The sequence below is a fragment of the Ixodes scapularis genome, unplaced genomic scaffold (genome assembly GCF_016920785.2).
Source record: "Ixodes scapularis isolate PalLabHiFi unplaced genomic scaffold, ASM1692078v2 PGA_scaffold3__209_contigs__length_174095766, whole genome shotgun sequence".
Taxonomy (NCBI): domain Eukaryota; kingdom Metazoa; phylum Arthropoda; class Arachnida; order Ixodida; family Ixodidae; genus Ixodes; species Ixodes scapularis.
This window is the reverse complement of record NW_024609868.1, coordinates 54,844,740-54,859,207: the sequence shown is the minus strand read 5'-3', so window position 1 is coordinate 54,859,207 and position 14,468 is coordinate 54,844,740. Positions and strand designations below refer to the sequence as shown.

The following is a 14,468-nucleotide window of genomic DNA, read 5'->3' as shown; positions in this document are numbered from 1 at the left end:
GTTGGTTGCATACTGTCCCTTTATTAATAGCGAAATTAAAGGAGACGTGCCATTGCTTTTGTTAGCGGCACGACAATAAATTCTATTATTATTATTATTATTGTTGATACACACTACCTGAACATGCAATCGCCTATAGGCTATATTGTAAGCAAATAAAAATAAATAAGTAAATAAATAGATAAACCTAGTGCTCACTTCTCACATTTAACAACGGAATAGCATGCAGCATTTTAGAAAAAAAAATATTTTCATGTGGACTTTGTTTTTTCGTTGTTGTTTAACGAGATACAGTCAACACTGTCCATTATGATGGTTTCCAATATCTGCCACAATAACTATAACATGTTCGCATTTGGTGGCTAGTGTGCGCAAGCATACCATCACAAAGTAATATGACCGTATTGTGTCCCTTCGTGTCACTTCTCTAAATCCTTCCCTTGTCCCGAAGGCGCTAAGCTAAGGTAATGTAACTAGGATGAAATTTTAAATTTTTAGTGATTATAAGGGGTATTCACTGGACGCCATATTTGAGGTAACTGCTCACAGCGCATGCCCGGGAAAAGTTTCCCGTCAGCTCACGGGCAGCCGCAAGAGAAGAGGGGAAAGAGAAATTCCCTTATCACCGGGACTCTCCTTTGTATGTCTCAGGCTTCCCCAGATGTCGCTATTCTCCCTCTAGAAGATTATAGAAGATTAACTTGCCACTCAAAATTCGTACAAAAGCGTTTTTCTCCTCTCTCTCTTCCCCGGTGGTAAGAAAACAGCAGCGAGCTCAGCTATGGTCGGCAGTGAATACTCCCTAATACAACATCTCACAGATGTCTGCAGTAAAGGCAAAGGCAGAGGTGCGTGAGCCTAGCTCTCCAGAATGCATTTGTTTGTAGGAGAACTCGTGCATAGAAGGCACTTTCCAAAGTCACGCGCTCGTGCCCATGTTTTTGCCTGCACTGCAAATGCCTGTGAGAAGGAGTATAGCTTTCATCACTTCTGTGCTTTAAAAATCCCATTTGGCATGAACAGATGCTAGGGCCAGAATCAGCTGTGTTGTTAAAACTATGATAAGTTCCCTCTGGGCAAATCCGCTTTATTTTTACAGACATCTACACAGCATTGACCCTTTCCTTGTCTTTCGTTCACACCGCGGCCTTAAACGCCGGACTGAAACTACGCTCCACCGTATACGACTCAACGTAGCTTCAACGGGATTTTATCTGAACCTCATCGGCCAGCTAGACTCTCCTCTCTGTGAGAACTGTGCCGTCACAGACACACTCGAACATGTCCTGTGCCAGTGTAGCCTATACACAAGTCAACGAAATGAACTGGCAAACTCTCTCCATCTTCCCAACGGAGAAGCTTTTTTTCTGACTCACCTGCTCAGACCATGGGACTCAGCATCGGAAAGGGTCAAATCAACGACCTCCTTCATCCGCTTTCTTCAGAAAACAAAACTGGACCGAATACTCTAAATCCAGGACATACTTTCACATGAACAAACAATAACGTACAGAATTTTCTTTTCCTTAATGCATATGTATGTATATGTATGTGTGTATGTATATATATATATACTGTATATATGCACATAGGTGAGTGTGTGTGTATATGTGTGTACATGTATATACGTGTATATATGTGCATAGATGAATGTATATAAGTATGTATATATATGTGTACATACCTTTTTCTTTTTTCTTTTCTTTTTCTCTCCCTCTCTATAATCTATAGTCTATACCTTCCCTCTTTCCCTCCCCTGAGTGCGAACTAGCCATCCTGCCAATCTCCGCGGGATAACATTCTTCTCCTTTCAAATAAACTAATTTCTCTTTCTCTCTCTCTCTCTCAGTCACTGAGTGTGAGACTTTTGAACAACCTTGCTGGAGATAGAAGTTTTTCTTCTGACAGCTTAACTGATGTTGTGGGTTACTAGTACTGACCCGGATGAACGTAAAAGTCCTGCAGGTTCTGTAACCTATGAAAGAAGAAGAAATACAACACCCGTATTCTGATATGTTAAGCTAAAAACGACCGTGCATACAGTGGACAAACCAGATCTAAGCAATACGACCTTTGCTATACTCTGTTCACCCTTAAGCTGAGACTGCAGCCAAAGCTATAAACGCGAGCTAACCCGCACTTCTGTCTTTGAGGCGTGTTTCTAGCGCGAGCACTAGAAACACGTCTCAGGCACATATGTTAAAAGTGTGTAAGGGTCAGATAACTGTTAAAACTCCATTTTCGCTATTTTCACGGCCGCTTCTACTGCTTCCTTACTTTGAGGATACTGCTTGATATAATATGTCGAAAGCCCCACTCCTTGCTGTATGACACAAATACCGATCGAAATTGTTGGCCATTATCTGTTAAGACCCCTTCCGATATGCCATGTCTAGCAAAGATAGACTGCTTCTATAATAGTCGTTTCCGATCTTTGGTCTTCAAGGAGGGACACTCCGTAGGAACGGGAAAAATAACCGGTGACAAGAAGATAATTCTTGCCTTCCACGTAAAAGAGATCCATGGCGACTTTTTGCCAGGGACGGTGTAAAAGTGGACTTGGAATGAGTGTTTGTCTTCTGTGATGCCTTTGCTGTAGATAGTTTTTCCATCTTCCAGTCATGTCCGAGCAGGCCACCTATTAGACTCTTAAGCCCTCCTTGAACATTTGATGACCATTTCCTGCCCATCATGTGAGACTGAGAACCGTAAAACCGATGGTCGCATTAAAAAGGGTATAAGGTACCGTGAGCCTCTCACGATAATGCCATCATGCAGAGTGAGCTCGTCCTTAAAGTGCCAGTTTTGAAGGCAATCTAGAGGCGCTTCCGACTTACTCTTCGCCCACCCGTCGGTGATGCACTTCTTTAAAGTGGCCATGACCGGATCGCTGTCTTGAGCTGCCAACAGTTGTTCTAGGAAGACGTCTGGGGTAGACACATGTTGAATGAGAGCGTGCTCAAATGCCACTAATCTCCTCTTCGATACATAAGCTGTCGTGACTTTTGGGAGGCTTTCTGAAGATAGTGTCTGCTACGACAAGATTTTTATCGTGTAATCGTACCTTATCATGCAAATACGCACCCGGTGAAGTCTGGGTGAAAGGCCATTTACGGGTTTTCTGGTGAACAATGGTGTGAGAGGCTTGTGATCGGTCGCGGTGTGAAAAGTTAATCCCTCAAGGTAGTTTCTCGCAAGCCCAGGTAATCTCGAGGGCTTCCTTTTCAATCTGTAAATACCCTCTTTCTGTTTCCGTAAGCGGATTTGAAACAAAGGCCACTGCCCTAAGGGTTTCATCTTCCTGGCGTGATGGTAGCGTGAGGCATCGGCCGATCTATCGTCTCTTTCGTTGGGGAGTAGAGTGCCAGGAGTGGTCGAGATGTCAGATTCCGTTTCACCCACTCAAACGCTTGCTGTTGAGGTGTTCTTATGAAGAAGACCTGGAAAGTCTGCCAAGTTTGGTATATACCTTGCTATGGAAGTTGACCATTCCGAGAAACCTTTTGAGCTCCGTGGTGTTTGAAGGAGGAGGCATGTTTAGGATACTGGAGATTTTTTTCATTCTCAGGACTTACATTCTCCAGATGTAATCACGTGTCCCAAGAACTGAATTCGATTTCAGTTCTTGACGAGTTTAATCAGCTATGTACAAAACTGTGTGCTCCTGTGCTTGGAGCCAGTCACGAGGAAATGCCCCTCCCCCCCCTCCCCCCCTAAGCTCGGCATGCGCTTCTTTGTCTTCGTGCTCGGAGTATTTCAAGAAAGGCGATTCCGCCACCATGTCGTCGCTTGGACGGAGAAGCCCGTGCAATCGCAAGCTTGCCGCAGCTATGTTCACGGGCAAGATGCACGTGCTTGCACGCATGCGGCACCAGTCGGGGCGCCATGCTTGCAATTGTCTATAAGGAGTATTCACGGGGCGCCATATTTGTGGGTGCTGTTTAGAGCGCATGCTCTGAACGAGCCCACATTAATAGGCTGCTAAGACCGGCAATCTTGAGGGTGCGGAACGCGCGTTACAAAAGAACTGTGGAAGCTCGCCATCAGCACGCGCTCAGCAGTCGTGCACACAGCTATGGCCGCCAGTGAATACTTCCTATACTCTATTTCACCTTATAATGTACCGCAGACACTTGTGTTAGCGAGGGAAGAAAGCTCGCGCTGAAGGCGGAGCTTTCAGCGCGAGCTTTCTTGAGATGCACTCTATTCCCCGACATTGTTGTGGGCGCCACCATTTTTGTGCGTATGCAGAGCAGACGCAACTGCCAATTGTCATGATCCAAAAGTGCGACTTCCTCAGCATTAGATTTCGTGTCAGGAAGCTCACGTAATATTGCTTTGCTCTGTCGCGAACTGTTTAAACATTTCTGGAGGGCGTAAAAGTGTTTCCTGTGATTTCAGATAATTTTTTTTATTACTGGCAATCCTGGTTTTAAGCCACACTATGGACAAGTGTCGTTACTCTGAAGCGGCTTATTTAGTGGCACTAGTGTATAGCGTTTATAGCCCAGGTCACCGTCACTGATCCATGGACGCTTGCGCGGCGTCTGTTACACCGGGGGGGGGGGGGGGTGGGGGGGGGGGGAGCTACTGCGCATGATTGGCGCGCGTTCCACAGCCCAGTAGACAAAGATGACAACTCGCAGAACGTGACAGATTCGCAACCGCGAACAGAATTATGCAGCATATATTCTTATCCACACTCAAAATCTTTTCGGCAAAAGGCCGTTTATTAGAACCAGTGTGTCGGATATCGCAAAAAAAGGTCATCCCTAAACTGCAGCATCCGTTTTTCGAACGCTGCGTTTGCTCAACGAGGCGGCGAGCAAGCAACACGCCATGGCGGGGGACAGTCACGGCACGGTCCAAGGCTTCGGGCGACGCCGATTGCCTTCACGGATCAACGGAGACACAGTTTTATAGACGGCGTTACGGTACGGCGGACATTCAGCGCCCGTGTCCGCCGCCGGTCATTGCGACGGGGCCCCGCTGCCACTTCGTATGTGGCACGGCTGCAGCGACACATCAGAAAGGGCGGGATATGGGGAAGGCCGTCCGTATCGTTTCGGCGACATACGTTTCGTCGACATGTGTTTCGTCGACATGTGTTTCGTCGGCACACGTTTCGTCGACATGCGTTCCGTCGACATGCGTTTCGTCGACAGCTTTTAATCGACACGCGTTTCGTCGACACTGACGTTTCGCAGAAAGGCAGCTATCATTGTTTTCCGCTCGGTTCGAAGTCCTGGAATGACAAGTCATACATAGCCCATATTCAGAGCATAACCGATAATGCTAAACGCATGTTAGGTTACCTCAAAAGTATTTTGTTTTCTTTCCACCTGTTTCACTCAAGTTAATTCTTTTTAAAACACTAATTCGTCCAAAGTTAGACTATGCATATTCTGTCCGTGATCCCGGGCAAGTTACTGTCTTGCTTGCATTGGAAGCAGTGTTGTACACGTTCCTCAAAAAAAGGAACAAAAGGTCATTCCTCGTTCCTTTTGATTTTTGGAACGAGTTCCCGTTACAAGTTCTGTATGTGAATAAGGAACTCGTTCCCGTTACAGTTAAAAAATAGAACGTATCGTTACACATACGTTACATTTGTATTTTGCTGATTACTATATTCAATTAGATCAAACAAAATGTTTTTAGTGCTCAGCTCTTAGGCACCCGTTTCCGGCTTGAGCGGCGTCGGCGTAACCGCGAGCCCCCCCCCCCCCCCCCCAAGGACCTCGGGAGGACACCTCGGGAGGACCTTGGGAGAACTTCGGGTTCTTTCGGGAAGACCTCGGGAGGACCTCGGGTTCACGTGACCCCCCCCCCCCCCCCGCCCAAGGCCACGTGACCCCCCTCCCCAAGGTCACGTGACACCCCCCAGGTCACGTGACCCCCTCTCCTCGAAGTCACGTGCCCTCCCAAAGTCACATGACCCCCCCTCCCCGAGGTCACGTGACCCCCCCCCTCAGTACCCCTCCCTCCTCCTCCTCCTCAAGAGCTGCAATCTAATTCGGCGTTACAGGAAGTTGTGAACGGCTTTCACCCTTTTGTTTCCTCTATTCCATCAAATGGCAACATACGAATTTGAATGGCGTGATGGAAGAAGAAAACAAGCAAAAGCAAGGTTTTATTTGTTGATATATTCAGCTTCAAAAATCTCACCTTTCAACCATATTCATGTTTGTGATGGGTGATTCAGACGAGTCAAATGTACTCTTTCCCCACATTGCACGATCGTTTTACAACAACTTCACACATTTCAATCTAGCAAAGTTCCTTGTTCGAACTTAACAACAGTTGCCTCTCGATGCTGCTGTCCGCAAGACGAGCACCTGAGGAAAAGGCGGGCACTGCTTTTGGAAGGTCAGTCTTGAAAACTACCCCTTCGTGAAGGTTGAATTCGTTGTCCAGTTTGAACGTGGGAGACAAGGGAAGAGTGAATAAAGGTTAATTTTTGTGTATATTTTAAGTGACCAATGTTGGGGTTACAAAGTTGGTCACCTGCTATTTTGTTGTAACTGTAGGTCTCTTTGTGGAAGTTAAGTGATGGCTGTGGTCGGCCCTAGGTTGCTGGGTGTATGAGGATTTGGGGAAGCAAGGAAAGTACCTGGGTTTGAGACGTCTCTCTTTCTGTGTCGTTTCCTTCGACTAAAAGTTTTGCATTTTGTACCGCAGTCCTGGGCACTGAAAAAAAAATCAATGTCCACTTGCTCCCCTACGCCCAACTGTTACCAACGAGAACCCCACACTATAAGCCCTAAGATAAGTAACAAAAAAGTTAACGAGATCCTGCTCTTCGTTAAGATATTGTTTTTATACTTCTAGATTTTTCCCCTTAGAAATAAAATGATAATTACCCCACTGGACTAAAAAAAGAAACGCCGTTCTTTTTTCCTCTCCAGTAAAAATGTAATGAGTTCCCGTTCCAGTTCACCGACGCAAAATATAATGGCGGCATTCCTTCGCACCTCCTAAAGGAACGCGTTCCAGAAACGCCGTTCCTTGGAACGCCGTTTGGTACAACGCTGATTGGAAGCCATTCGAAACAGATATGCTCGTTTCATTCTCACGAACCACCACTGCACTGCAATCGTCCCCAACACGAAAACTACCCTGTCATTGGCGCCCTTGTCATTTCGCCGAGAAGCTTATCCGCTTTCTTTATTTTATAACATTTATGTTAAATTTTTTTAACATTAATTAACTAAGTTGATTAATTTTTTTTTGTGCAATAAATGCTAACGAATTAAAAAAAATGTTTACCCACTAACAACAACGTTTTAGTTTTATTTCTCTCTGAAAAATGATCACGAACGTGAGCCAGGAGAGAGGCTCCGGTCACTTACTGCATGACTGGAGCAAACGGCAGTAGAAGCCCGCGCTAAGGTGGTCTCGTTTTACAATCATGCGTGCAGTGGAACCGCCTTCCAGATTTATCAGCTAGAGCTACTAGAACTTAGAGCTTTCGCTCCAACTAAAAAGAAAGATGAAGGGAGTCGAGAGAAAGCTGAAATAGTGCTTGTTTTATTTGACCTGGCTCCTCGAAGAAACGGGAGCGCGAGAAGCGCGGACGGCGAACAATGCGCGGATCATTTGTCCGTCGAAGACTGCGCTGCACAAGCGCCATTGGCGTTTCTTTTTTTATCACCATTTATTTATGGATTTGGCTCGAATCTACGTCCTGCCATTGTTGATTGTTTCTATAGGCGCACTACGTAGACAGATAACATCAAATGACAATAAAACACACAAAAAGTAAAGTAAAACGTTTTGCTGTTCACATAGCATGACTTCGAGGTCATGTCACTTGGGTAGCACGGTTAAACATGTCGTTATCATGGTCCTGCTTCGTCGCAGATTGAGCGTATCCATGGCCTTTGCAGTAGTTCGCGAGTTTCAAGCTACTTCTCCACTTCAGGGTCTTGGCAAGAAGTAATCTGTGTCCGAACCACACCGCGGTCCGGACATTAGTGGTTGAATACGTTCAATGCCTACCCCTGCCCGTTTCGATCTGGATGAGAATCGTCTCGGCGTGCGGTCCTGGTCGTCTCGACGCCATGTTTGTGGGTGCTGTTTAGAGCGAATGCTCAAAACGGGCTAGCATTAATAGGTTGGTAAGACCAGCAATCTTGATGGTGTTGAATGCACGTTGCAAAAGAATAGGGTGTATTCACTGGCCGCCATATTTGAGGTCACTGTTCAGAGCGCATGCTCAGAACGAGCTCGCATTAATAGGCTGCCAAGACCGGCAATCTTGATGGTGCGGGGTGCACGTTGCAAAATAACTGTCGAAGCTCGCCATCAGCACGTGCTCAGCATTAGCGCACACATATATGCGCGCCAGTGAATACACCAAGCGTTCGGCGCATGCGTGAAGCCGACATAACTTTAGTTCACAAGAAGCAGGCGGCAGTGTCCGAGACGGCTCGTGCTGTCTCGTGCTTTTCACGCGCAGAGTTCCAGCGAGGTTCGGGCACGTGCTGAAATACTAAAGTTACCTCGATGCATTGCGGCAGCGTTGGCGTAGTCAAACTGGCTGGTGAGATGGATCTATTGTGGAAACTTGCCATCAGCACGCGCTCAGCAGTCGCGCACACAGCTATGGCCGCCAGTAAATACTCCCTCCTATGCGGAGCACAAGTTCGTCTGCTTTATTTTGCAGGGGTTGTGGTGACGTTAGAAAGCCGAGCTCTGATTGGCCCCGACTGAAGGATAGTAGTTAGACGTCAAAGCAAACTGCTTTGAGGTCTACCCACCATCCTTCGATCAGAGCCAAAAAGAGCTCGGCGCAGTTCTGACGTCATCGCAACTCCGGCGCCAGGAGCAGGCGATTTTCTCTTCGCATAGACACTTTAAAAAATCACGCCCGCTTACGGTGTAACTAAAAAATGAAAAGCGGCCTGCGCTAAAAAAAAACAACATAAAAAGGGTAAGTCTATCAGGTGTATACAGTTTCTTGGAAAGGTTGTTGGTATTTTTTGCGCACGCCTCTTTACAGTATTTTCAGATTAACCGTAAGAGGGCGCAATTTTTAAGGGATCTATACTGCGTGGTGCGCGTTAAAGATCCCAGACTGGCGGCCGTACTGAAGTGGATAAATCTGTCACGTACATCATGTAACAGTGCTCTGGCAGACTAACCAAACGCTGTCTCAACATCTAACGACTAATTTGTTTTGTGTTGAACAAAAACCTTTTTGGTTGTAATTTGCACAGCGCGTAAGTAGGCAAAGTAACATCATGTATGAGTTTCCGAACCGCCGACAGATTTGGCACTGCATGGACAACGCCACCGACAACTCCTAAAAACCTACACTTACAAAAAATAAGAGAAAAAAGAACATTCATCAATGATGTTTAAAGTTTGTTTGCGAGACATGCGGTCCTTGTATAAGATACCGTACACTGTCTACGTGCGCACTGTGTGCGGTACACAGTTCCAAGGAAGCGGGTGGGGCCGTAGAGAACCGTGCCCAAAGGCACGATCCCATCCTTGCCCAGCTCATCGGTCTGGTCTCGACCAAACAACGAAAGATTAGGGAAAAAAAAAAAGTAGAAGGACGGCATCCCACGCAGTTGAAATCCTTGAATCGAATGTCCCGTCGCTATGCGCGCGGCATTGACGAATCGCCACGCACGACGGGATGAAAGAGAACCAGACGTCAACCGAACTTCGGCCTGTACACGAACCGCCATGGCGGGAGTTCGCAGGAAGAGCCACAAAGGCGGCCTCGTTTTGTCCATCGACCTCTTGGGTTCTTTTCTTTGATATTTTGTTCGTCTGGCTCGTTCACAGCTGAAGGTGTAGTGTATCGACAGCGACACCAGAAGCAGCCTGCAGGTGTCCTGTGTCCAAGTCTTCTGCAATCCACAATAACTTGGCGAAAAAAAAAAAAAAACAATAATTTCTTTTTCCCTTCCGCCCAGATAGATATTCTTCGATTTAAAAAGGACGTAAGGGAGTAAAGGGTATTTTGTTTCGTTTTGAGGAATTAACAGAACGAGGCCGGTTTGGTCCTAAAAACTTGATTTAGACTTAGTTTACGCGTACGCCACGAGATGTAACCATAATCAAGAACTGCAAAAATGTTTCAAAGCGTTTCTGGATGAAAATACTCAATCAAATTATCAGGATTAATCCACGCGTATTGCGTCACAGCACTGGCGACAGAAAAGAAGAAGAAAAAAAAAGGGGGGGGGGGGGTGTAGAGTGGTCCTGCATTCGATTATGTTGATGTTTAGTCCACAACCTCTTCTGATGTAGACTACGAAAACCATAAAAACGAGAAACTAAAATATACCACCGTATCTTTTCTATTGTGTCCCAGAGTAGGGAGAGCGTGCTGAAACATGCGTGCGTCAAAGCCGCAGCCACTCAGATATTGATACTGTGGAATCCACTCATAATGGTGTATTGCTTATAAGGATAAGTTTCTATGGTTTCTCTACTAGAAACGACCAGTTTTTAGTCCAGAATCAACTCTAATTGGTTATAACGATTAAAATTTCGGGTTTTCTCGTAATCCTTGTAGGTGGATTGCGCTGTACTTCAATTTCTCTCCCTCAACTTCAATCCAGGGTGACGGCAATGGGTCGTTTGAGTGCCGAAGCCGCTAATTTTATTTTCTTAAAAATTCGATTAGAAATTGTGCAAGCGCAACACACACCAACCGTTATTGAGCGACTTCGGCCTCATATGTCAGAACCGGTCACCAAACAATCAATATACAGGCATTACTTCATTTCAAAGCCTTCCGTCGTTTGCCAGACCCTTGTCCGAGTATTTTTCGCAGCACAAGATTCCTATATTCATTCAGTGACCCAGTACAAGCTCCAACAAATGCGCTCGCCGAACTAGGTCAGAAAGCTCCGATGCTAATGGTTTCCCGAAACAATGGACCCCTTTCAAAAGTCCATCAAGCAATATTGGCGGCCGCCATTTCTGGGGCACGAAGCGTGTGATTGGGTCCGAGTCCTCGCCGAACGCTAACGCCACACTCGCATCCAATAAATGCAATGACGGTCTCGGACAAGCTTCGCAGCATGCAGCGACCATAGATGGCATCCACTTTTGAAAAAGGTGTATTGCTCGGGTGCTTCGAGTACAGGAGAACATGTTGTGCCTAGATTTGAGAGTGTTTCCAACTGCTCGATTGGGATCCCGCGGTTTGGGAGCTAGGTCAGCCACGTTTGCAGTACAAGGCGCGAGGAGGAGGCGAAAACGTTCGGTCGTCTGCAAGCTGCAAGCTCTCCGCGCCGCCCGTTATCCTTCTTACCACGCGGAAAAACTCGTGGTTTGAGTTGCTCCCTCTCTTGAATCTAGCCTCTTCAGGAACATAGTTGTTTGGGTGCCTTCCGGCATTCAGGTTTCCCCGAAGAGAAAGACGAGGGGGCGGTCTATGGACGTCTTAACGAGCCAGACTCGGATTACGCACTCCATGTCCCTCCTGTTCGAAAGGCGTCGGGCGAACGTGGGGCAGTACGAGCTCGACGCCGCTGTCGCCAGACTGTAATCGTTAAAAAGAAAAAAAGACGCCGGAGAGTTGAGGCAACGTTGCGATCCTTCCAATGGCCTTGGAAGTCGTCTGGAGTCGAAAACAGCGCTCTGGGGAGATGCTGCAGGCAGCCAGCGTTTCGAGATGAGGAAACGTTGTTTTCCAGCGGTGAACGCTTGTAGAGAAAAAGAGGGGGAAAAAATAGTTGAATTTTGTAAGCACCGCGCTAACACGTACGCGGCTCGGTCGTCGAGAAACGCATATTGGAAAGCGGAATGTTTTCACGTGCTTACAAAGGGAGAGCCATGGAGTGCGCATCGAGGGATTTGATTTTGTAATTGGCTAGTGATGGCGAAACATACGTACAGAAAGCATTCTGTTGTGTTAGACATTTTGTTCTCTCTCTCTTGCGTTTTTGTGTTTGTTTGTTTGTCATTGGAACCGGGAGTCACAGACATGATGTGTAATCTAGTGCATTTGCTCCGTGGATGGACAAGTGCCTTTGTTTATACGCGATGTTTTCTACGGGCTATTAGCCGATTCTCTCGTCTACAATAGAGGCAAATAGCAAAATCAAATTGGGCTCAGAAATTAGAGCTGGGCCTCGATTAAAATTTGTAACCCTATTAACAGCCACATTTCAATCGATTAATTGATCGGATTAATAGGTTTTGTTCATTACCTAGCAAAAAAATAAAAAAAGTGTTTTGTTTTGTTTTTTTATTCAGTGATAAAGGGTGCAATGTACAATTTCGGATTTTAAAACAACCTTGATGTGTAATTGAGAAGAGTGAAAAGACACCACCACTCACAAATTATTACTTCAGCCGCAGTGGTACAAAGAGGTTCATTGATATTCTCCCGCAAGAGCAAACTCCTTTAATGTCCACAATAGCCACTGTTGCGCTTAACGGACATTTACACGGCGTTAATGTGGACACGTATAACCTCTTCCACTTGTTTGGATTTACAAGTCTCGCCCCCTACAGCTTACATTAGGTCAAAATTTCGCGTAAAGTGTGCCTTCATTATATGTGCTCGTCCAGGCGTGCATAATAAAAATGTTGCATTTTACTCTTTTTTTTTTTGTTTGACAAATTTGAACCGATTGACCTTTAAAAAATAATCGCGATTAAAGAAATAATTGATTTATTGGCAGGTTAATCGATCAAGTGCCCAGCCCTGTCACAAATGCTTGTGCAGCAAGAAGTACCACTAGAAATACCGCAGGATTCAACGCTGTAGATGAGCACTTTCATCCATGCAGTGCTTATCTTTCATTTCTTCGAAACTCGTTTCGTAGAATTACGTTTCGTGAACAACTTTTTATTGACACATGTTTCATCGACACACGGCTTGCGCCACAATCGTTTCATCGACAGTCGTTACGCGAGTTGCACGCGGTAGGGATATTTCGTCACGCGTGTATCGCTAAGGTGCGCATTTGGGGTCTCTAACGTGCACCACGCAGTAGTGACACAAGACCGCACGCCGGTACCATGCTCATCCAGATCGAAACGGCCAGGGGTGGGAACTGAACCCAGGATCGCTGGGTTTTGCAGCGAGAGCTTTTGCTCTCAGGGGACGCGATTGCTAGTGTTCGCTGTATGAGCCGCATTTAAATGTCGTCACCGCGGGAATCGCAAAGGTCGATGACGAAATCCTGGGGATCACATTGTTGACTACATCAAACATACGATCCCCACAACTTCCTAATTGAGTTTCGCGAAGGAGAGACTGAAAGAAAACGTCCGCTTTTACCCTTGAAATTACCCGGCGACAAAGAAGCTGCATGGTCAGTGGCGTTGCGTGTGAATATACTTGGGTCCTCCTAGTGCCAGTATGCTTGTGTAAAGCGAAAAACATTCTTACACAATATTGTTGAACGCCCCTTTAAATACAAGTTGGGCAAGTGCATGCTGTTTTGAGACAAAACTCGATACTGCGCTTGAAGCTATAGCTATGCATCACTGCTGCACCAGGACAGCACCGCTGACGAAATTCCTTTATGCTCTTCGTGATATATTTCAACTTCAGATGACCAACGCTTCAAGGGCGCGAACTGCGTCAAATGTGCACAGGTTTTGCATTCCTTTTAAATGTAAGCCACCGCTAAGGCGTATGACGGAAGGTTGGCTCATCCATTGTTCGGACCAGCCGGTCGTTTGACTGAACTGAGTATAGGGACTCGCATAGGATCGTAGCTAGCCATTGTGAGTTCTGACTTGCAGTGCAAAAACACTAGGTGAAAAAAAAAAAAAAAGCTGTCTTGGATTTCGTATTAAGATTGTGATGCTAGTTATTTGGAACGAATGTCAAGAGAAAGGCATCGAGCCACGAATTATCAAAATATTGCCGCTATATGATTAAAAAATCCGGTCTTCTCAGAGCGATTTTTTTTTACACGAAAATGTTAGGGCGTGTGGATGGATATCAATTACTGCGGAATGCATCGGTGGTATTCACTGTGCGTCATATTTGAGCGCAGCGTTCACAGTTACAATCTTGGTGATGGGAAGTGCACGTTGCGGAAGCGTTGTGGGAGCTTGTCGTGATCGTGCTCTGAAGCAACGGACTCAACCATGGCCGCCAGTGAATACGACCTAAAAAAGAAAAATGGGTTGTAGTGTATGTTTATACAGCCTAGAACTTAGTCTGCCTCAACGGGCGACGAGTTTCCCAGCTGTAGATGAGAAATTTAGCCAGTGCAGTACAACCGCTAGTCTGACCGCACGCCGGTACGACGCTCATCCAGATCGAAACGAGCAGGGTGGGGATTGAATCCAGCATCCCTGGGTTCTGCAGAGCGAGCTTTCGCTCCACGTGCTCCGAGCTGGTGTGCGCTAGCCTGAATCGGCCAAAAAAAAAAAAAGTTTTTTTTTTTGTTTTTTTTTAGCGGACTTGTTAAGGGCTAGTCTCCTCCGGATTGTGTCCGTCCTCAAATGACCCGATGACAAAGAACTCTGGACAG

General features: G+C 46.2%; 1 pseudogene; it reads left to right on the top strand.

Annotated features, from left to right (window-relative positions):
* The first annotated feature begins 309 nt into the window (after window positions 1-309).
* Window positions 310-1,856, top strand: LOC120848571 (annotated as a pseudogene).
* The last annotated feature ends 12,612 nt before the right edge of the window (window positions 1,857-14,468 follow it).